General features: G+C 43.0%; 1 protein-coding gene across 12 annotated transcripts in view; it reads left to right on the top strand.

Moving 5' to 3' along the window:
• The window catches only part of Prlr (prolactin receptor), a 180,204-nt gene that overhangs the window by 41,774 nt on the left and 113,707 nt on the right, over positions 1-24,723 (top strand). For 2 of the 12 annotated variants that reach the window (XM_016009633.3, XM_006991365.4), the window contains exon 1: positions 6,083-6,515. The exons of 9 other annotated variants lie outside the window; for them this stretch is intronic. The gene's annotated coding sequence lies outside the window, so the exon portion shown is untranslated. Of the gene's footprint in view, positions 1-6,082; positions 6,516-24,723 lie in introns of those variants that run through there. One more of the 12 variants, XM_042261435.2, reaches the window with a different exon arrangement.

Below are 24,723 nucleotides of genomic sequence, written 5' to 3'. Positions count from 1 at the left end.
AGAGGGGCTGGATATGAGGAGGGGCAAGGTATGATTGCAGTATCAATGGTAGGGAAGGGGGTCTATGGATGGATCTGTGTTTTAACAAGAGATGGGTGTTGTAACCACTTGTTAACTGACGGCATCAACAAGCCAAGATGCATCTAACTCCTTCAAGACTGAGAGATCTTTGCTGTTTGTCAGGCACAGGAGCAAAGATCAGTGCACCGGCACACTGGTCACATGACAGGCCAGTCCTTAGGGAGGATAAAGATGAATTAGTGTGGACTTGGGAACATCTCGACATTTTACTCAAAGGGAAGAGAGGTTAGATGTTAAATTCTAAAAGAGCTACTACAAACTGCCAAAGGGAGGTCTGGGTGAGTTATACGTCTTCTTTCCTTCCCTTCCTTCCTTCCTTTCTTTTTGACAGACTTTGGGTTTTTTGCAATAGTTTGTTTAAAATTTTTGTCTTTTTTTAGAAAGCTTCCACATACCCACTCTCTTTTCTCCATAATTTTCCAGATATTATTAGCATCTGGCATTATGTGACATGGTTATGATGATGAACCAACATTCACATACCGCTGTTAACTGAAGCTCTTACTTTATTTATATTGATACTGATCATTTGCTTTGGATGTCTTATGGGTTTTAACAAATACATAATGGCACATCATTGTCTTGTATAAAATAGTTTCAGGGCCCTAAAAATTCCATCTTCTACCTGGTCCCCTTTCCCAGTCCTCTTCCCAAAGCCCTAACAACCACTGATCATTTGTCCTGACTCCACAGCTTTACCTTTTTTTAAATGTTACATAGTTGGAATTCAATGGAATGTGGCCTTTCCAGACTGGCTTCTTTGACTTAGTAACACGATTTTAAGTCTCCTTTGAGTTTTTCTGTGGCTAATGGTGCATCCCTCTTGAACACCGAGTAACATACCATTGTGTGGATAGACTATATCAGATTTATCCATTTGGGCAAATGTTTTAGCATGGTAAAAGGTTAAAACAACAAAAAAGGGTGAACTAGCGAGAACATAGCAAGAATATAGACATAATCGAAGCAAGAAAAACAGAGACTTTTGGAAAGTAGAAAACCTAACTAGAGAGATGAGCATTGGTATCTAAGCTGGAATACAGGAGGACTCTGGTTCTAGTAGCTAATGGTCATGGGGTAGAGCCAGTTCCTCAATGATCTCTGCCTGCCCTTGTCTAATCTTACAGAGAAGGAGCCACATTACCTTTCACCCGAGGAGCCCAACACACTGTGAGCACCCCATAATATTTGTTGAACCAACTAAACCCCTGAGACTTTGTCTAAAATCAAGATCCCCTAGACACCAACCAGCTCAGTGGTTCAGAAGCCATAAGCAAGCCATCTCAGGCAAGATGTAGCTGCTTGGTCAAATGAGCCTTCGCATGCCATGGGATAAGAAAATACTCTCTTGCTAACCTTTGACCTTGGCTTATAAAATGAGTAAATATAACCAAAGAATGCATGTTTCAGCCTAATCCCAAGGCAGCAGAAATACCCCCCAAACAACTGCCATGGTACTAGAAAGGATATGGCTGAGTGGAGGATGAGCCAGCTGTATGTTTCAAGTATTCACTGCATTCTAGAAGAGAGACCATCTAGATATATAATGTAGTCCACATACAACAGTAGCCCACATGCCATGATGTAGGACTGCACCCCAGTCTGAGGGGTTACAGCTTACAATATGGGTTAGGAGTGGGTAGCTCTCCAGGGAAATGGATGAGTCAGCTGGGACTTGCAGGACCCATAGACACCTGCAAGTAACAATTTGCTGACTCAGTGCTACTACACTGTAAAAGAGCTTATCACCCAGACCAGTCTGTTGGTTAAAAAACATCAACTGCTTAAAGTTAGATTCTCTGCCAAAGCATAGCATTAGTATTCTTTGAGATTTACATTCCTTTCTTACTGTGTGATGGAAATGGTGAATGGGCCAGGTAAGAAGTTAGGACATTTTGCTTTGGGACTGTCCATGTCCTCTGCTCACTTGACTTACAAGTTGGCATAGGCTAGAGAACACTTGAGGATTTTCTACCCAAGAAATCAAATCTGGGAGCTTCATTACCCAAGGCTGTTCTGTAGAGTGGAGCTCATCCACGAACTTAGAACTGGTTCCTTATCTCCATGTATGCTTCTATAACAAGAGGGCTTGACTAGTACTGCAGAAGGGTGAATAATGCATGGTGGACTTAGGCAGCATTGCAATAAGCAAGGAGTAGCTCTCTATCCTGCTCAAAACTCCTGGATGGGAATCCATGAAGGAGGAGGACATGTCTGTAGGAAGGGGAGCCTAGACTGATTCTGTGTGCCCACCTGCTGACCTGGAGATCTTCCAGCCACAGAGCAGGAGAAGCAGACCAAGCAACTTCCATGTAACCAGAAATGGGCAGAGGAGAATCAGACTCGGATTGCAACACAGCATCAGCTTGGGAACAGCTGCCTCTCCTAACATATCAGCCTCCAGCCACTTCTGCTGTGACTGGCTGGTCTCTAGAACATCTCCTGCACGCAGGATCCCTGAGCCAGGGGCAGGGCTCCTCCCCTTAAGTTTGCAGTCCTTAGACTGGGCTGTAGCTCAGTGATAAGACACTTATCACGCATTGGCAAAGAACTGAGCTCATCTTCAGAACATGGGGGAGGTCTATATCCCCAACTACTTTTAATTTTTTGATGGTTTCATACTTTTTGTATAATGAATTTTAGTTATTCTCATATTAGCAAACATTCCTCTCTTATCTCTACCTTCTTCTGCCAGAATTCTTCTCAACTAGTCTCCCACCTTTATGTCTTCTTTTACTATGTGGCCCACTGAGCATGGGTTCAAGGCAATTTACTCCAAAAATTTCTGTGAGAAATATGCATCTGTATCACAAGATGCTGTTTTTCGGAATATCCATCACTGAAACAGAATATTCATCTTATTTTCTTGCTCATTTGCATTTACTTTTATGCCTAGAAAGGGCTAGTCCTGAAAATGTAGGGCCAAGTCCAGCATTTGGTAATAGTGGGAATATAACTTATTCACCAGACAAGTCCTCTCCCTGGTCTTCCTGTCTACACTTGCTTTATGACTTTCCAGAACCTTTCCTAGACTTAGCTCCTTTGATCCTGTTCTGTACCCTTCTTTCCAGCCCACTTGTTATCACTCAGCCCCACAGACACTGGAACACATTTATGTGTCTCTCCATAATGAGAGGAAAACTCCAGTGTAGGGCTCAAGGTCCCCTGTAGAGTGCAGAGAGGATGAGGAGAGGAGCGGACAAGGCAGAGAATGGCGAGGGATGGACATCATCTCTCCCATAGGAGCCCTTCATTGTTAGGAGCCTTAAGGGACAGGCACTCAGACAGAAAACAGTATAATGCCCTTATTGTTTATGAAGTTAAACTCCAGGCCATTTGATCATCCCTATGGTCAAACCCCAATTATATAACAGGATAGGCCTTGGAATCACAAAGGTGGATGAAATAGCCCTTGTCCCCAAAAGGCTAGTGGGTGAGATTGGCCCGTGAGCCAATAGTGGTGGCAAAAAGTGTGATGGTCTGGGACCACATCACAACACAGTGTGATGAGGCCTGCTCCAGAGGCCCCGAGACCAAACAGATAAACAGTAGAGCTGCTCAGGACCAAACTGAAAGATGAAGCTGAGAAGAGGGCGTCTTTGGGCCGTACGATCATGCTAAGAGAAGCCCCCAGAGAACAGAGAACAGGAGCATGGAGGAAATGGAGGAGCAGGAAGACTGCAGGTCACATAATGGAACCTGTGATGTTCAGCCTGGGGAGAAGGGGAGCCTGGGGAGAAAGGCATGGCCAGCCCTCTGGAGAAATGTAGGCCATGCAGGAGGATGTAGACTGAGGAAAACCATCAGAGTATTGCAGACAGAAGAGAGGTTGCATTTGCAGAAGGGAAGACCTGGCTGGAATGTGGAGAATAGTTCAAAAGGGACACAACTGTAGACACGTGGGAAATCACGTGGGAGGCTGTTAGAATGAAATGACTTGGAAACAGTGTCCCTAGGAAGAAACCTCTGCCTACACCTGTCCCCTCAGGGTTCCTGATGGAGGGAGAGAAAGACTTCCTTGAAAGAGCACATTCATTAATCACATCCCTTTTGTGGTATCAGTAACTACCATGGCTTTGTTTTATAGTGACCTTTATGTTATATCATTACCATATAAATATTCCTTCCAGATAAGGGCCAACCTCTTTCAGCATCTCTCCATCACTAGGCTCAGGGACTCAGCTACCTGGCAGTTCCTCGAGGCCTCTGCTAAGAAAAATTTCTCTCTGATTATGAGTAGACACACAATTGCCTTGATGCTTGTTCTAGCACAAGAAATGAGAATAACTACCAAGGAAATCTCATCAACCACAAGGGAATTTGTGTATTTATCTTTTACACCAGTTTTGTCAATTAAGTCTCCTTCCAAAGTAAAAGCATTTGATTGTAGAGGCCAAAATAGAATTAGTTTAAATGCTGTCTTTAAGAAGGACTATTTTAGAGAAAATTCCGTGACACTTGTTAGTGTGTGACGCCAGGGAAGTACTCCATTGCTGTGATATCATCTCCACATGCAAAATAGGATCATCTCTACTAGTTCTAGGGGCTGCAAGAGCAAAGCATAACAAGCTGAAGGATCAGATGACAGAACTGTACTACAGTTGGGAAGCCAGAAAACAGAAACTAAGGGTTGGTTCCAAAAGGCAAAAGGGTTGGTTCTCTTCTGGGGCCTGTGAGGAAACATCTGTTCCAGTGTTTCTCTTCACATCTAGTGGTAACCTGTGGCATTCCTTGGCCTGTAGAAGAATCACTCTTGCCTCTTTCTTCATGATTAAGTGGCCCTCCTCACTCTCTGTCTCTGTCTCTGTCTCTGTCTCTCTCTCTCTGTCTCTCTCTCTCTGTCTGTCTGTCTGTCTCTCTCTCTTGTGTGGTGTGTGTGTGCATCTGTGTCTGAAAGAACCCATATATCTGGATCTAGCTATGCCATTTTAAAAATTAAACTGGAGTAAAGCCTATCACAATGGCTGTCTCTTGAATGATTCTGTCTATAGTGACTTTTTTTCCAAATAAGGTCTAATTCTGAGATGTCAGGTGTTCAGATTTCAACACAGGAATTCGTTGTACATTGATAGATACAATTCAACCCAAATACCAGCTAATATGAATTTCAAAGTTAAGTAAGTTATTTTCTGTAAGGAACTTAAATCAGTGTCTCACATTTAGGTTTCACTATGTGTTAGACTGTAACAGGCTTAATCAAAAAGCTCCCAGGATAGGGGAGTATGTTGAGATACAGCCAGTTTTCAGCTGTCACTTGTAGTCAAAAGTTTTCTCAGGTCTTATCTGGCCCCACGGTCCCACATTCCTCTGGTCCTGCCCAGCCCCACAGTCCCTTGGCTGCTCACTCAGAGGCTTAATATTATTTACAAACTATATGGTCTATAGCAGACCTCTTGCTAGGTAGCTCTTATATCTTAAATTAACTCATTTCTATTAATCTATGTTTTGCCACGTGTTCTGTGGCTTTCCGGTCTGCTGGCATGTTGGTCCTTGGGTGGCAGGCTGGTGTCTCTCTCTCTCCAGACTCCGTCTTTCTCTTTCCTGTCTCTCTCCTTGGATTTTCCACCTGCCTCTAAGCTGCCTTGCCATAGGTCAAAGCATCTTATGTATTAACCAATGGGAACAACACATATCCACAGAGTACAGAAAGACATCCCCCAGCAGTCACTTAGAGTTTGTGGTCTGAGTGAACAGGGTCAGGGCCTCTGTGATATGAGGAGTGTTTAAATGATACTCCCAGCTAAATGGTGGAGGGCAAGATGGGGATAATGTAATGAGATCTGCCTTCTCTTCCCTTTTCTCCAAGTGTGTGTTCTGCAATTAGCCCCAGGGAGGGGAAAACAACCACCATTTCTTTAGAAGGGAGCTGTGTCCTCCTGAGGCACCCAGAAAAGCAAGCTTCTCAACATTTCTCTGTCCATACAAGCCAGGCTAGGGGCACCGTACTGAGTCTCCAATAGAAGGTCATTAAAGTGTGTCCTGGACAGGATGAACCCAGGCTGCCTAGGGGAGTAGCTGACGTGAATGAAAGTATTTACTCACCCCAGATCACATCAGAATCAGCCTTCGTAAAAATAAATAAGGTGTGTTGATTTTTTGTGCAGATGGTTAAACAAATCATGTGGGACAAAATGAGTTCTAGGAATAAGGGATATCAGGGGACAAGTTGTTGAAGATAGCAAGAGCCTGCACCAGGGCAATTTTGTGGCACAGCCCCTGGCAGGTATTTGTGGCTGCTCCAAGGGACTGCAGTGCCAAGAAAACACACTTGCCTGTCAAATGGTGGAAATTGACACAAGAGGTCAAAGTCAAGCTGAGCTGAATTCTGGGGAAACAGAAGAGTCATCTTCCAGAAAGGAGTTCTCATGCATCTGACTAGTCATTGACTGCTCATTTCAGAAGTCTGGACTCTCTGACCTCCAAGGCCCCTCAAGGTATGGAGTTTCCTTCCTCCGGAATTCCCCTAGCCCCTTTCATTGATGCTCAGAGAGACTTCTGATTTAAGCTGGAAGATCCTGGTCTGGGAGGCAAGAATGCTCTCATTCTGTTGTCCCAAAGCAGGTTGACCTTAGACAAGTAGCTAAACTTTTCTCAATTTCCTATTTCGTCATTGTCTGCGAGGCTTGGAGTCCTGGGATTCATGGGCTCTTCTGGTTACAATGATTCTTAGAAACCCAGCCTGGTTTTGTGGGTGAAGGAACTAATGCTGGATTGAGAGATTTGGTCATAGGGTCAGGAAACTAATCAAGTACAAGTCACCTAAAAGTTGAATATCTTTTTTTTAAAATTTTTATTTGCATTGGTATTCTGCCTGCATGTATGTCTGTATGAATGTATCAGATCTTGGAGTTACAGATGCTTGTGAGTTGCCATGTGAGTGCTGGGAATTGAACCTGGATCCTCTAGAAGAACAGTCACCATCTCTCATATCTTCATTCTCACCCAGAACCCATTCTGCAAAGACCCTTGGTGTCAGAACCCTACATTTGTTCCTCCTAATGTCCTGTGAAGTGCATATTCTTATGCCTGTTTCAGACACATGCAGGCTGGTGTCCCCCACAGCCTCCAGCTGCTGAGTAAAAAGCAAGAGCCTTACACATCTGGCACATTTTCTGCTACCGCCATCTACCCTCATGCAGTCCTGGCCACATGCCTCCATAGGTTCCCTCTTTCAAGCTGGCACCAAACCAAGTAGAAGTAAGGATCTCATTCTTGAGAGCAGGCAGGTTCATCAGAGGTACAGACAGGCAAGAATACTTACTCCAAGCAATGTTCAGTTCCCAGGAGAAACTCTTCCAAGATGGATGAAAGAGATTGTTAAGCAAGAGTGTTTTATGATCTGATGCCAGAAATGGTTTAACTGAAGGTGGAATAGAATGCAGGGATGCCCCAGCACACATTGGGTGGTAACTAGCTAGATGCTCTGCAGCCATACATGCTTCTCCTGGCTCTGCCATCCTTCTCCTTCTGTCCTTGTCTTATCTTCGGCTTAGAGAGCCAGGTGCATCAAAGCACAGGAACCCTGAGCAACATCAGCACGTCTTGGAATCTGATAGAAAAGTTGCCTCCTGTGGGTAAACTGAGGCCTCAGCAAGGTATTGGTGCCTCCTGTGTATAACTGAATTACCCCTTTCAGGATTGGTCTGGGTTTTCCATTCCAGTTAGATGGCTTGGTGTTGGTAGCATATTATTGTTTCCTTTAGGATAATCTACTGGTCCTTGTTTTGTCTGACTGTGTTCTTGAGACAAGGTCTCTCGCCAAACGCGGACCAATTCAGCCGGACTACCTAGTCAACACGCCCCAGGCATCCTCCCCAGCTCCCCAGCCATGGCATCAAATGCACATGCCCTAGCCTGGGTTTAGAGATGGATGCTGCCGCTCTGAACCCAAATCCTAATGCTTGTGCAGCAGGCACTGCACTGAGCTACCTCCCCAGCTTTTAACTGTTTTTTTTTTTCATTCAAATCTCCTCCAAGTATCAATTAGCTATGTAATAGTATAGTTATGAATGTGATGTTTACCATTCCCTTTCTCACACTAAGCCTTTGAAATCCAGGATCAGTTTCACACAACCATGGGCCCTTCAATAACACCAGATACGTTTCAAATAGAGTCCGCTGCCATCCAGGACAGCACACTGTTAGAGGCATATGTGCTTTGAGTTCTGTCATATCTAAGGTGCCTTGCAGCCCAGATGTTTGATGTGCCTGAGAGCAGTGACGTGGTTGGAAACAGTCATTCTGTTTCAAGGATTCTGAACGGAAATGACCAGCAAAACAGAGGTCATTGTCCTGCCACCCATCCCTCTCCAGAACTGTCAATGGGCTGGTCCCAGACAGATTCTGGGACCCTTGACATTCCTCCAACGCTAGTTCTCAGCAATGGACATGTAAGACGCCTGCCTTCTGAAGGTTGAGTTCAGCATTAATTATTAACAAACAAATCCCCAGTGCACCATGGTGAGGCATTACGGGAAGGCTATTAGAAGAACATGTCCGAGAGGACTTTGTTCCACTGGGTCCCTCCTCCGAGTCCAGACAGTATACATACAAGCAATGGGGACAGTATTTTTATTAAATGAACTCCAAGCTATAGATCCTGGAGAACCAATTTGGAAGCTTTTTTTTTTTTTAAGGGAAATGAATATTCCTATTTGACCCTCAACCAGACGTGTATTTGGGGAGAATAAAATCATCCTACCCAGGAGGAAACAAGTAGCCTACCCTGACCCCTGACATATTTAAAGACAATTTCACCCCGTCGCACACGGCAACTGTAACGGAGGACAAGCTTTCTGGAGACTTGTTTTACTTGTCACATGGACCCAAAGGAGTTCAATTCAGACATCCTGGATTTTAGAGGGGAGGGGATATGAGAATTTTGTCCTATTCCAGAATATATACGTGAAGCCTTTGAAGTGGGGAGAAGGGTTGAGTCTAGAGAGAAAAACCAGCAGCTCTGATTGCTCCCTACCCGAGGAAAGCTGGATGCCCAAAGCTCACTTTCAAAGCCTCTCTGAGAGTTCCTGGAAATTTTGTTTGTGTGAAACTAAACTTTTCCCTAATGATGTAATGTGACTTTGGCGTGAGCCACATCAAAATACCACCATTCTAAACTAGAAGCCCTTTCATTTGCTGAGTTTTTACTCTCCATGTGTCCCTGTCAAACTCAGCAGCTACTCCATTTCCACAAATGCAGAATCATAGGACTCCCCCGAGGAGTGGAGGCTCTGGCCTTATTAGGAAGATTGTGTAAGCAAAGACCTCTATTACACCATCTCCATCTGTCCAGTGGAGGACAGCATGCGTGAGTCCTGCCTTTGGTCAGGTAGCATCATGGCTTGAACACAGGGAGGTCCAGACAGGGTTGTTCTTCCCGGCAGTGTTTATGGAATGTGATGAGTACCAGGATGGTGCCAAATCTAACCATTTTAGTCACCAGCGTTGTTTGGTTTTATCTTCTGACTTAAAGCAAATGTTCTTCTGGAGGAAAAACTTAATTGGCTGATAAGCTAGCCATGATCAGGAATTCTATATCATCACCGGCATTAAAAAGACCAAAGTCTCTTGGCCGGGCGGTGGTGGCGCACGCCTTTAATCCCAGCACTCGGGAGGCAGAGGCAGGCCGATCTCTGTGAGTTCAAGGCCAGCCTGGGCTACCAAGTGAGTTCCAGGAAAGGCACAAAGCTACACAAGAGAAACCCTGTCTTGGGAAAAAAAAAAAAAAAAGACCAAAGTCTCATAAGCGAGGGCACATACACAAACAAAGGCCAAGTTTCTGATGCCTCAGGACTCAGCACATATATACAGATGGTCATTTGACATCTAGACTTAAACATTCTAGAGTTACTTTTCTGTTCCAAATAATACTGAATTCAGGTCATGTGGAGAGTGCCATCTTTCAGTTGGGAAAGATATTTTGAAAGTTCTTCAGTCCAGAGTGTGGTACACAATGAAAGAAGCTGGTGAAGTTCTTCAAAACCCATGTTTCTTGCCATTTGTAAACACTAGTTATTCCATAACTCTGCGGCTGCAACACTCCGTTCAGTACTGAGCTGCGAACCTAAAGCAACGTTGTGTGTGAATACGTGAGTCTGCGGCCAACCCCAGGCAAACTAATTCACTTATTCTCTGTGGATTTTCCTCCAGTAGAACTAAGAGGGAGCAGGAAGCACACCTGGATCCTGGAGACCCTGTTTTCTATGTCCCAAAGTTCCTTGTACTTGGTTAAATTAAGTGAAGAAAATGTGATGAAATCCTTCAGAGGGAGACCTGGGCCTGGAATCGGGACACCCTCTGGTCCTAGGAGGCATACTGTGGGCCAGTAAGCTTGAGTAGAGGACCTAAAGCTTTAGATCAGAGCCTGTTAAGAGTCTGTCACTGGGGTCTGTGCTGTACCTCTAACAAGGCACATGTGGCCACTCAGAGCATGTCCAGTGGAGGACTGCAAGGAAGCAGATTGGGAAGCCTAAAGACTGTGAGAATTAGAATGTTTCCCCAGAGACATTGGATGCCTATCTATTCCTTCAAGGTCAGTTCTATGGACCAGAGTCGTCTTTGTCCCAAATAACAAAAGTAGGAGGAAGGCCACAGAGGTGACTCAGTAGATATAGGGACAAGCCTGCGTTATTTCCCTGGGACCCATAGGGTAGAAGAAAAGAACTGAGTGCTGCAAGTTCCTCTCTTACTTCTGCATGCATCATGCATGCTGTCACACACACACACACACACACACACACACACACACACACACACACACACATGAATGAATGAATGAACAAATCAACAAATAATTGTAAAGAAAATCATTTAAGCAGAAGGAGTGAAAAAGGTTACAGCAGGGAAATCCTGGGTCCCTTAAAGCCGCCTGCTCTCTACAGCGCTGCCTTTCTTAGCACATGATGAGGAACAGGGGACACCAGCCAGGGAGGTGATGAGGGACTAAAGAACCTGTTAGAGTGATGCTAAGGGGACGCCTCTGTGGATTTCAAGTGGGTGGACAAACAACGGGGTTTATGGTCGTGGTGTTCTGCAAACTGTAATTTCCTACCTTAACCACCTCACATATTAAAAATAAGAGTTACAATGACATCGGACCCTGGGGGCTTTGCCCCATTCATTTCAGCACGTCTCTTGTTATCCTTGTTCAGCTCGTGTTCAGACAGTCATGCTGGTGAGATCTTAGGCGTACAGCTTCTGACAATCCTAGGACACACAATCTCACAGCAAACTCCTTGGTCCTCTGATTCTTATGATCCCTCTGCCCCCTCTTCCACAATGATCCCTGAGCCTTAGGGGCAGGAGTTGTTTTGTGTATCGGGACTGGGTTCCTCAGTGCATTTTGATTGGTTGTGGTTTGCCCTAAGGGTCTCCTGGTCTGTGGTGGTGAAGTTTCCTCAGTGATGGAGAAGCACTACATTTACCTGTGAGTGCAAGGACTGTAGTTGGGAATTATGGTTTGGCAAAGTGGTGTTTGTAGGTTCTCCTCTAAGATCCATGATTTCACTAGCCTTGGGTAGATGGCTAGGTTTCCAATACCAGACATGATTTCTCTCTTGTTGAGTGGGTCTTACGTCCAATTAGAGAGTTGTTGGTTACCACCAAGGTATGCATGCCACAACTGCACATTTTGGATTACCATACCATCCCGGTTGTTGTTATAGATCATGGGCCTCATCGCTACAGGCCTGTTGGCTGCTTCCCTCCTTTGGAAGCTTGTGCGGTGCCTTCTGATACCATGAAATCTAGTCCTCAAGAGGGAAGCAATCATCATTCAGTTCCATCTCAGGAGCCTCTGGACCCTGCATCTGAAGTGCATGGTGTTTTCAGCAATAAGCACATTAGGAAAATATGCTGTAAATGTACTTGTTGCTAAGCCAGTGGGTCACAATAGGCAGAACCATGATGAGGCTGAGAGCATGGGCTGTGGAGGCTAAGGTCATAAGGTGCAAGCCCACATCTTCTCTTGTCAGGTTCTGAGAATGTGGAGCAGTTACATAATTTACTTATGATGTTGCTTTTGTGTGGCGATAGAAATGATAATGTATGCCGCTGCTGTTATCACCAGTTTCTAATCAGATAGCATACCTGCAACTATTCCTGGCACACAGCGAACACTCAGTAAGTTCTGGAGATAGCTCTTACAGAAGGAAAAGCAGCTATTATTTCTTACACCAAAGAGAGAATTTAAAAGACACCAGCTTGCAATGCAGAGAATATGTTTCATTTGTGTTGGTATCTAGTGAAAAGGAAAAAATTTTGTTATAATTAGGATACAGTTCAACAGTGATAAGCCCTGTTGGTCTAGTGAATGACAGCTATTCCTATGGCGTAATGGAAAACTAAATCCAGCTCGGTGGAACAGTTTTTGACCACGAAGCTCAGAGAGTAAAATCTCTGGAATTCCCACTGCTCAATGTGGCTGTCACGGCTTCTTCCCCAAGAGAAACAAATACCAAGGCCTTATGCAGAGGTCCTGACACCCCAGTGTTCACAGTGCCGTGACAGCTGTTTAATGACTTTATTAGCCTCATCCTAAGTTGTTGTTGTTGATGATGATGTTGTTTTTGTCACATCACAAGACATGCCTATGTGACCAGGAGAAAAAGAAGGTAGAGGAAAAGATAGAAACAGGACTAAGCATCTCTTCTAGGCTGCGGCTTGTTGATGCTGAGCCGTTTATCCTTGCTTTGATTCTTTGGATTTTACTCCAGCTCTGGATTCTGCACAGCTGGCAGCTAATGAGAGGAGAGCAGGAAAGAACAGCGCTGTTCCTCTCCAGGCACACTCTGTGGCTCCTGGGAGCCTTCCTGTTCCTTTATCCATATGAGTTGGATCACAGGGAGAACAGCAGCCACCTCCTACTGCCAGGCAAAGCATTTGCCACTCCTAAGAGTGACACCAGAAACATGTATGGCAGCTTCATCCTATCTCCTCTCCTCTCCTCTCCTCTCCTCTCCTCTCCTCTCCTCTCCTCTCCTCTCCTCTCCTCTCCTCTCCTCTCCTCTCCTCTCCTCTCCTCTCCTCTCCTCTCTTCAGCCACCATTTCAACAGTGATAAGCCCTGTTGGTGTAGTGAATGACAGCTATTCCTGTGGCGTAACGGAACTGTGTGTGGCAGAACAAGCTGATGTTTCACATCCTCATTTGGTACGCTGACACAGCAGACAAGTCCAGTTTGTCTCTCCAGAAACAGAATGATGCCAAGAATGAGCAGTTGACTTGATTTTCTTCGTTCTGGATTGTTTATAAAACCAACAGTGGTTTTTAAGTGCTAAGAATGATACGCTTCGTTGGCATGTTCCAGGGCAGGGTTCAACATGCGGGAAATACATGCTAATCACCCACACAGACCTGAGGAGGTCTTGAGTGAATGTGTAAAGAGTGGATGATGCCCTGAGTGAATGTGTACTGTTGACAAAGGTACAGCCATGTCAATGACCAATGCCTCAGACCCATGGGAAATTGGCAAAGCCTTCCCCATACAGGTCGGAACTGGCAAAGCCTTCCTCTGGTCGGAGGACAGTTGTTGCCAGTGTGTGCAAGTACAGGTGTTCACTAACGATTCATCAGTGTGTGCAAAGACTAGCAACTGCAGCTTCCTCCTCCCAGATGTTTACAGCCTGAGATAGCCACTTCCTACGGAGACTAGCTAACCCCTCCCCCCACATTGTACATAACAAACAGGCTTAGATTCAACACTGTTTCCTTAACTGGTGCCCTCCATCAAAACAAGCAGAGGCCAATGGACCTCAGTTCTTCTGTACATATGGCTGTGTTCTTTCTTCATTCCCTCACTGCTCACTCAGGTCAAATCCAAAGCTGCACTTGGAACACAGAATACACCTATAACCTAGGACTCATCCATGTGGCAAAGATTCCAATCTTCAAATTTTGGGCAGAGAGGCAATATGGGCTACAATCTACAAATGTGAGCTGGAGGTTGTTCCTTGTGAGTTCCCTTGCTCTTTCCTCTTTTCTGTGTTCTTTCCTTCTTTTATTGCTTATGATATTAGTAATAAAACCTATCTGAATAGAAGTCTAAGTGCAGAGAAAGAGACTATTTCTGTTGAGAGTAAGACTTGGCTTGAAAAGGCCAGTTATCCCTGACCTCACTTTCTCTAGATCAACAGCTCTAAGCTGTTCTTTATCTGATCTAGCATCTACCTACAGTTACAGTAGTTGTGATCAGAAAAAAAAACTTCACAAAAGATTCACTTGTCTGAAATATTTTGTACACTAATATATCTAGAGTTCCCACAAAAGCCCTTGACATAAGCTCGTGGACTCACAGTTCAATCTCCCTCTGGTAGAAAGTACAGTGTCCAAACATTCAGTGAATGATAGTGATGTGCTACTACAGCCTAATGTAGTGGGATATCCTGGACCATGTGTGATCGTCTCTCAGTTCTGCCTAAAACAGTTGAAGGCCTCAACTATCTCCTAGGACTACTGATCTTTCAGAAGAACCTTCAGAAACATTTTTGTATGGACAAAACAAGGAGCAACACACAGGGAACTGTTTCAACACATGGAGTCTGTATGACTGCCTCAACCATCTCTCCTGAGTCTTTTTCTGCTGAAAGGAGCTTTGGAATCTAGTCCCATTCATCATTTAGAAAAGAATTATGGGATCAAAATTATTTCAGCCTCTTTTTTTCTTGCCTTTTCTTTCTTCCTTCTTTACAAAGATTTACTCTTAATCCATAAATGAGTTCTGAGACTTGGAGAATTGGGTGTGTTAAACCTGGTGCCATTAAATATATTAGGGGTTTGTGAAGGACTTAGAAATGTAACAGTCTGGGTGACAGCATCTCCCTAGAAATATCTCTGAACTTTATTATGCATTAAATGACCTGAAATGAATACAAGCACACAGAGTGCTCCTTTCAATTTTACTAAAATTAGGGGTGTCGAACGATTCTCTCATATTTTATTTGTCTGCTGGAAGATGTGGCTCACTGTTCTCTTAGACAAAGTCATAGCTGACTTCTAACACCTAATTAGTATAAAACAATGCTACAGTTTTTGGGTGTGACTTTGACATGTTTTAGTTCCTAATGAGATCACTCCTGGTTAAATAGATTGGCAAATGAGTTTTGATGCAAACGTTGTTAATAGAGGCTAGCCTGTCACTATGTATCCAACCACATACACAGGTAAGCTCTAGAAGTTCTTCATTCCTGCAGAACCTCAAGAAATTAGACATTCTGTGACTTACTTAAATACATGTTATTCATTGTTTTTTACAAAAACATATGAACTCACTCTTTCTCCTCTCTATCCCTTCTCTCTCTCTCTCTCTCTCTCTCTCTCTCTCTCTCTCTCTCTCTCTCTCTCTCTCTGTGTGTGTGTGTGTGTGTGTGTGTGTGTGTGCGCGCGCGCGCATGTGTGTATTAATGGCTTACAGCATAGCAGGTTTCCTCGTGGGAATATGTACATACTTCATGTTGGTTACTTATCCCCCTCTCTCACTAATCCCCTTCCATCCCCATGTCTCTCCTTGCCCTGCTGTACCCCTGAGAGTATTCCAACTTCTTTGCTTTATTGTATTCCCCACTGCCCATCTTTAAAATCTTTATTTCTTCTATGGACCCGTTTCTAATTACCTAGGCTTTACCCAAATTTACTTCCACCTAGAGACACATATTTAATAGTTAAAGGCTAAGATTGGTATCTGAGAAAGGATATGGGGATATGGTGTTTATTTTTTTCTGAGCCTGGATTACTTCAATCAATGTAATGTTTTATGCTTTCCTGTTTTCCCACTTTCCTGTAAGTTTTGTAATATCATTTTTCTTTATTGTTGAATAAATTCTATTTTGTGTATGCACCACATTTTCTATTCATCTGATGATGAACATCTAGGCAACTGCTCTCCAAAAATAAATCTTGAATTGAAGAAATGGGGGAAACATTGCTCCCAAACATGAGATAAATGACACATGACACACTCATGAGAATTATGGAGTGTGTGAAGTCACTGTGTGACTCTCTCTAAAGCTACAGTTGGGTTCCCTAAGCATCTGTGATGATGGTCAGATAGTAGTATATCTGTTTAGTTGTTTACTGTTGTTTCAAGACACTGATCTAGCAGCTTAATTTGGACAAGGCTCGTATTTCATTTACTACCCCATCTGTTTTGATCACTTGGCCTGTAACTATCAATCAGTAAGAGAGTATAGCTCAGGTGAGGCAATGTAATAGAAAAGTGAGTGTTGAAAGACCATTTAATAGAAGGATGAACAGCTATACCAAGACAGGAAGTGAGATTGAACTAACAAATATATCATTTCCTTTATTCAGTCAACATCTTGGTCAAATTTTTATGTTGCTATACCAAAGCATCTGGTACTGAGTCTCTTATAAAGAGGATCCAGATTGGACAGTCCCATTGATTTGATCTCTGGTGGCAGCCTACTGGCCACATCCCAGCATGGCACATAGTATCGTGATGGAAATGTGTTAATGAAAGTTATCATATAGTGAAACAGAAGTTGTTCTGTTCTTATAGAATCTAACCAGAGTTCCATGAGAACTATATTAATCCTTTGTAAGAGAAGTGCCCCCAGTGACATTCCACTAGACTCTGTCACTTAAAGAATTTACCTCCTTCCAATACCACAACATTGGGAAACAAATTTCTAGCCATCATATGACCTTTAAGGGGTACACTCAACCAATATCCAAATTATAACAGAAAACACTTGTAGATCCCTCAGCATGTTCTAGACACTTCAGGGACTGTGTGTTCAGGGATGAAGAAACCGTGTTTCTGTGATGGGCTGTTATTTTAACTAGAGATTTGGAGAGCAACCCAGATGTCCTAGATGGAGTTAGGAGAAGAGTTGTCAGAATTAGCAAACTGTGAGGGACTGGGTTCAGTCGGCATGAAGAAAGCAAAGACTTTCACTCTGAACGCTTCCAAAAGAAGCAAAAGAATTTAAGTTAGGGCAAGTTGAAAGGTCACTGAGTCAATCTCGGGAGTTCTAATGAAATCATGACCAGGAGCTGATCCATTAGTGATAAAAAGTTTAACCAGGTGACACACACTAATAAATGCTACTTCAAAAACTCAGGTATGGTAGGCTATATGTTCACACAGTCAGAATGGATCATATTTGCACACCTTTATTCTTTAATTTTTAGTTAATTAGTATATGAATACTAATAAGACTGCTTTGTTATTTTCCATAAATATGCTATGTTCTCTAAATATTGTGCTTCTAAAAGAACTTGTTACATTTTTTTTCTTTTATTTTTTTTACTATATCCCAGAGGCAGTTTCCCCTCCTTCCTCTCTTCCCAGTCCCTTTCCGTGACCCCCCTCCCTTCTTAACCTCCAATCCACTCCTCCTCCATTTCTGTGTAGGAAAGAACAGGTCTCCCATGAATATCAACAAGATGTGACATATTAAGTTGCAGTAAGACTAAGCACCGCCTCATGTATTAAGAGTGGGCAAAGTGACCCAGTACAAGGAGCAGGTTCCAAAGGCCTGTAAAAGAGTCAGAGACAGTCCCTGTTCCCATTGTTAGGAGTCCCACAAGCTACAAGTGAACCAAGCTACACAACTGACTTGTTACATTTTAAGAAATTGGTTTTGATATACTTATAGACAAAACTATTTCCTAGCAGATCATTACCTCATTTTATAATTCAGTGGCATAGCTTCCTCATACTAAATTCTTCACAGAGCAAACTTCTTTAATATTAAGCTACACCATTACATTCTTACCAGTCTAGTCAATGTGATAATTAGCACTGTGATCTCAACCATATTTTCCCTAAAGGATTTTATGGAGCATACAGGGAACCTTTTGTTTTCTTGATATCCAACCAGATTCTGTGAATGTGTACTCTCGTTACAATCTAGTTTCTCCGTAGGCTCAATGACTATCTTTACTCCCCATGTCAGAAAACTACCAGGCAAAGTAGACGTAGCCACCTCTTGATTTGAAGTGTTAGTGTTTACGACATGTAAAAAGCCAAATGTACTCAGTTCCAAGGGTTTCTATCACATTTTCTAGATGCCCAGTGTGCAACTGAATGGCAAAACTTTGGCTTCAAACATTAGCCTTGGAAAATTTTTTGAGATTAAAATATAACTAAATCATTATTCCTTTTCCTTTTCTCCTTCCAGCCCTCCTCATGTAATATATCTCTCTGTGTGTTCTCGTTCTTTCTCTCTCTCTTTCACTCTCTCTCTGCCTCTGCCCCACTTTTCTCTACTTACATTTACATATACATATAAATATTCATATGCATATATACCTAAATATATAAACATAATCTCTGTATACTATTGTATGTATATGACTTCAAAGCTGACCACTTAGTATTAAATAACCCATCAGGGGACTCTTTTATTATCTTTATTAATCCTTTGAGTATTTCATATGCCATGTTTTGAAACTATTCACCTCACCTCCCCAAACTTCTCCTGCAATTATCCTCTTTACCTTCCCACCATCCCTTCCCAACCAACTTTAAGTTTTATTTTTCATTCTTCCATGGAGTCCAGTTTGTGTTACCCAACTAGTCTTGGGTGTGGGTTGACTTGCAGAGTGGTTGACTTAGGAGAGGTCACATCTGACTTTCCTTCTCCCAAAAGCCACCAAAGACAGTATCTTCTCAGCTAGTGAGGGATATCATGCTAAAGCCTGCCAGCCTTGCTGGGATTGTATCTGGCTTGAGCTTACACACTTCTCGAGCATGTTGACACAATCACTGTGAGTTCTGTTCATGTACAGAAAACAGTTTCCTTGATGTTCTCTACCACCACTGACTGTGGAAATAGTAATTTTTATTTATTAAGAATTTTTTTATTCATTCCACATACCAACCACAGATCCCTCCTTCATCCCTCTTCCCATCTTTCCCCATAGCCCACCCTCCATCCCCTCCCCCAAAAAGGTTTGGCCTCCCGTGGGAGTCAGAAAAACCTAGCACATTCAGCTGACGCAGGTCCAAGCCCTTCCCACTGCATCAAGGCTGTGCAATGTGTCCACTGTAGGCAATGGGCTCCAAAAAACCAATTCATGTACCAGGGATAGATCCTGTTCCCACTGTCAGGGGACCCTCAAACAAACCAAGCTACACAACTGTCTCGCCCATGCAGAGGGCCCAATCCAATCCCATACAGTCTCTACAGCTGTTGACCCAACATTCTTGAGTTCGCACTAACTTGGTTCAGTTGTATCTGTAGGTTTCCCCATCATGGCCTTGATGCCCCTTGCTCATAGAATCCCTCTTCCATCTTTACGACTGGACTTCCAGAGCTCAGCCTGGTGCTTAGCCATGGCTCTCTGCATCTGGTCAAACTGGAACAGGGACATAGTGGGACAGCATTGACAGAGATATCTTGATAGAAGGAGACAGACATCATGGGGATAGGGAGAAACCTGGTCCAAGGGAAGTTCCCAGGAATCTACAGGGATGACCCAGCTTAGACTACTAGCAGTGGTGGAGGGGGTGCCTGAGCTGGCCAACCCCAGTCATCAGATCAGTGAATGCCCTAACTGTCATCATAGAGCCTTCATCCAGTGACTGATAGAAGTACTAATATTTAAATGGCTAAAGGATTAAAATAAGAATTTCTCCAAAAATTATATAAAAGTTGCCAATAAGCAAAAGAAAAATGCTCAACATTGAAACTCACTAGGGTAATCTGAATGAAACCACAATGAGTCATCATTTATTTACAAGGATGTTTATTATGATGGTTAGTTTCAATCGTTAACTTTATTAGGTTAAGAAACACAGCGGTCATTGGTGAGGCACACCTTTGGATGTGTCTGTATGAATTTTTTTCAGAAAGATTAGCTATGGAGGGGAGTCACTCCCTGAATATGGGCAACATTAAATAAAAGGGTGGGGGGAGGGTGCGGAGCTGGGGAGAGAGCTGCTGAGTCCTGCCATTTCCTTCCTCTGCTTTCTGATCCACCAAGATGGGAACAAGCAAGTCTCCTGTGACCACAGGGGAGTTGGTTCTGCCTCCATGCCTTTTGACCATGGTGGACTATCTCTCCTGAAACTTGAACCAAAATAAATCCTCTTTTCTTAAGTTGCTTTTTGTCAGATATTTGGCAACAGTAACAAGAGAATCAATACACATATTTATAATACAAAAGGCAGACAATAGTAGCAAAAGGACAATAATTGCCGTCTGCAAGGAGGTAAAGAAGGTTGACCTATCTCTCTCTGATGGTAGGCATGTAAAATGCAGTAGCCACTTCATAAAACAGTTTGATATCACTGAGAAACCTTAGGCATAAAGTTATCCTGTGACCAAGACTATTAACTATGTATTTCTCTTCATTGGTAACAAATACATTTTAAAAAGTATCTAGAACACTACTCTAACACTATGGAAATGTTTTAAAGTATCCAAATGTATTTATTTCAATGAATAGGAAAACAAAATTGCTAAGTTACATGATGGAATAGTATTCAACTATAAAAAAGATTGAACTAGATGAAGTAATGATGCAGTCTAGAACTCAGATGAGATTCAAAACCTTTATGCTAAGTTAAAAAGTCTCTTGTTTCTTGGTCATATGATAAGTCATGAAGGGGAAAGTCCAAAGAGAGAAGCAGTAGGTTAGTGCTTGCCAGGAACTGAAGAGAGGACAAAACTGATTATATATGGATAATAAGTCTTCTCCTCCTTCTGGTTGTGATAAAAATGTTTTGACAATGGATAAAAAGCTGATGAATAAAACAAAAACACTAAATTTTAAATTTTAAAAAGGCAACTGTTATATGAGTTCTCTCAATTTCAAAAGAAAATGCACTATTTAAAAAGTTTGAATGTTATAAGAAAAGTGTGAGCATTTTGGAGCAAATTCATAAATAAGCTTTGAAATTAGCCCTTGATTTGGGGAAAAACATTAAGAATATAACAGGAAGAAAATGGAAGAAAAAGTTGGATGAGTCAGAAAATTGAGAGACAATTGTGTGTTAACAAAATACAATAGAGGCTAGATTAAGGCTCCTTAAAACATAGGTAAATACAGATGGGGCCACATGTATGTGTTCATGACATGTACACTGTTATACATGAAATATACAGAGAACATTCACCATCATGTTGTAATTTTTTTTTCATTTTATGAAATTTCCTTTTAAGTTCTGACTTCTTTAGGCCCTTATAAAATGTGTTGTGATCTGCCTTGGGCAGTGGTGGCACACACCTTTAATCCCAGCACTCAGGAGACAGAGTCGGGTAGATCTTTGAGTTCGAGGCCAGCCTGGTCTACAGAGTGAGTTCCAGGACAGCCAGGGCTACACAAAGAAACCCTGTCTCAAAACACCAAAAAAAAAGAAGAAAAAGTGTTGTGATCACATTCACCCTCATTATCCTCTCTTAACCCCACTCCTAATCACCCCCTTTTTCTTCCCAACTAGTTTCTTTCTTACTCCCATATATGTGCACACAGATCTTACAGAAGTAGCCAGAACTGATTCTTAAAGACTATAACATCATATATTAAAGCAATTGTCTTCACTTAGTAACATTTCTGCTGATTTAAATTCCTTACTTCATTTGGATTCTCAGTTTCCACATGCAATAAATATTATTTAACTGGTGAGCAAGAAGATTATGGAAGGGAGCCTAAGAAGGTCTACAGTTAGACCAGAAAAAAAATAGGGCAGTTTTTGGAGCTTCTTATGTTTGGGACTTGGAAAAATAGCTTGTATTACTGCACTATGCAACTAACTCTAAAATAGGCTTTGAATTATACCCCATGAGTCTGAGCTGACAGGGTAACATGGACTGACAACATCAGATCTAGCCTCACTTCTCGGAGAGTATGATGCAATCAAGCCTGGGACAAAATAAAAATCTGTTTCAGACTAGGCAAGTCCCAGAGGCTCTGGTGGTACCCAGGGTCTATGTCTTCCCCATAACTTCCCATCTAAAACTAAAGGATGGAGACAAGAGTCCCACCCTGGGAGAGTTTACAAGGACAAAGTCAAGTGAGTAGGTGTCAGAACAAGTCACAGAACAAGATCCTGCAACAGGAGGTCCAGAGAAAGAGGCTTGTGGGGCAGACAGGAGGAACTCACTAAAGAACTCTGTGAGAGGATGATGTGGAGTGTTACAAGACAGCAATGTGTGTATTGGTGTCTGACATGACTGAGGAATGTTCCCATCACAGTTGTTTGAAAAGGCAAGCAAAGAAAATACTTTGTTGTTCCCCAAGGGGTAAGAAAAACTTAATCATTTTTTTCCAATAATAAAATTTTCAGTAGGAAATAAAAAACATCATTTATTTTATGTAACATAGGAACGGAAGGTTTCAGAAATGATCCTTTAAGAACTGCATGTTAACAACTCTTTCTTGCATGTTTATTTCACAATTTTTTTTTATGGAAGCATGAGTCTGGGTGGTTTGCAGCGGGGTGTAACATGCCCTTTTGAAGAGCTAAGAGGCAGAAAAGTTTCTGCTGCCAAATATTAAAGAGAACCAGGGAGAACATAGCCCCCATCTGGAAGGTTGTCCATGCAGGAGACCGTGCGGGTCTGGGTATTTTCTTACCCAACGTTGCCCTTAAAAAAGCACCACAGACTTGCCCCAGGAGTGATTCTGCAAGCCTTGAGCTGTGCTGAAACTGCCTTGCTTCCCAGAGGACAAGATCTGGGACGAGCACAGGAACGACAAGATGAATCCTATGCCCAAACCAGTAACTCAGTTTCCTCAGCCTGCCAATCACCGTGAAGCTTCCAGACTATCAGTGGCTCTCATAAAAATGAAGCGCACTTGCGGGGGTGTCGGGTTTCGTTAGCCAACACTCCGAGGATGTCCCTGGAAAATAAGACCTTGAGAAGTCATCTCACAGACGGGATATGGAAAAAGAAGCAGAGGGATGGGGGGCGGGTAGAATAGCAAGGTGAGTGGGGGTTACCAAGGCAAAGGATGGGAATAAAATGTGCTTCTCTGACCAGAAAATTTTTTCAAGGCTATCATTTCTGAAAACGTCTTGAAGAAAAACCCCAAAGCTTGTTTTTAATTTTAAACCGAGGAGTGTAGGCATTTAGATGCCATCTTCCTATCCACATGATAAAAGTTATGAAAAAGCTAAAATGAATTTATGTTTTTAGGAATCATTCCCTGAGCCAGAATTCATTTTGCCTTAAATAAAAATATTAACACCTCCCTCAAAACAAAAAGTCTTATCTATTACCCTTGCAGTGAAATTAGTGCCCAGCAATAAAAAATAAATAGATCTCAAGTCTCCATTCTCCACCAAAGATAGCAAGATCCAGGAGAGGGAGCTCATGTTGCCACCATGCTGAAAAGGCAGAGGTGTCCCGTAGAGCAGAGACAGGACAATTCAAGAATGATTTGGGTGAAGTATCAAAATGACAGACTTCATTAACCTCTGAGCAACTGGCAAGTTCCAGGACCAGCTTATGCCTGACTGGGCATAGGATAGGGAGAATCAACAGAGCCCCTGGAGGGGGTGTTCTGTAGAATGGGCTGTCTCTGTAAACTTCCATCAGCCCCAGGGAAGCCTCCAGCAAGACAGCACAAGGAGGGATGGATACGAACCAGGCTCACCTCTCCCCACCCCTACCCAGCGCGCGCGCCTGCAGAGTCTCCCTTAGACCTTTAGTTCACAGTAGAAATCAGAAGGCAATGGAACTCAAGTGCAGACCGTATAGTTCAGAACAGGAAACAGGAAGCATGCAGGGAGGAGAGGCCGAGGGAGGAGACGGCACAGAAGTCTGCCCACTTGCAGCCCGGTTGCAACTGCAGTCGTTGTGGGTAGATGAATGGTTGCCACATCCTGCTCTGAGCTTTTAGCGTGTCTCCGAGATAGAGAGGCTCTCCAGAGTCCCACAGAGCACGTACACATGCTAAAATCATGTGGTTTGTATTTTCCTTCCTCGCTGGCTTTGAAAGCTCACTCCTCTGAGCCACTGACAACCCTCATACAAAGCAATCTGATTGGGGTGCCTGGAAATCAACACACACAACAAAGGCTGAGCAGTTTGCTTGTAGTATTGCCATAGCTTAGTGAACAGTAAAGTCTTGTTCTAGTTTAAGAAGCCCTGGTCCTGCAACATTCATGCTCAAAACCATGACATACTTACATGAAAATGACCTTATGTAACCCAGTTTTATTGAATTTTTTTTAAAGAAAATATAATTTTTCTCTAAGAAAGACATCTGAAGATAGTTGATTACTCTATGCCCCATATATCCCTAGCTGAGACTTGGCACCAAACCTTAAATGTGATGAAATTCTTCCTGTTCCAGGTGGCAAACATTCCTTTGGCTCACACTCCTAAATCTGGCCCCATGGCTGACTTAGCTCCTTCTTCCCAAATACCCTGGTTGCCTGAGCCTTTAGGGGTGAAAAAGGGAACAGCTTGCTGCTGTCTTACTCACCCAGGTGCGTCTATTAGGAGTAGTGCCCAGAACACCAGTTGTTCAAGCATTTAAATATCACCTCTGCGGGATTTACTTAGGCGACGTCTCTCACCTTGTTTTGGACATGCTCGCCTTGCAGACCGTTGCCCAGACATATTTAGAGCTTTCAATATGCTTGATGACACTTCTCTATCCAAGGGCTACCCAAAGGGAGTACCTGTCAAATGTTCCAGAATAAATCTGACTGTCTCTCTGCAGACAG

This window comes from Peromyscus maniculatus, chromosome 15, assembly GCF_049852395.1.
Source record: "Peromyscus maniculatus bairdii isolate BWxNUB_F1_BW_parent chromosome 15, HU_Pman_BW_mat_3.1, whole genome shotgun sequence".
In the NCBI taxonomy this organism is placed as follows: domain Eukaryota; kingdom Metazoa; phylum Chordata; class Mammalia; order Rodentia; family Cricetidae; genus Peromyscus; species Peromyscus maniculatus.
This window is presented reverse-complemented; position numbering and strand designations above follow the sequence as displayed.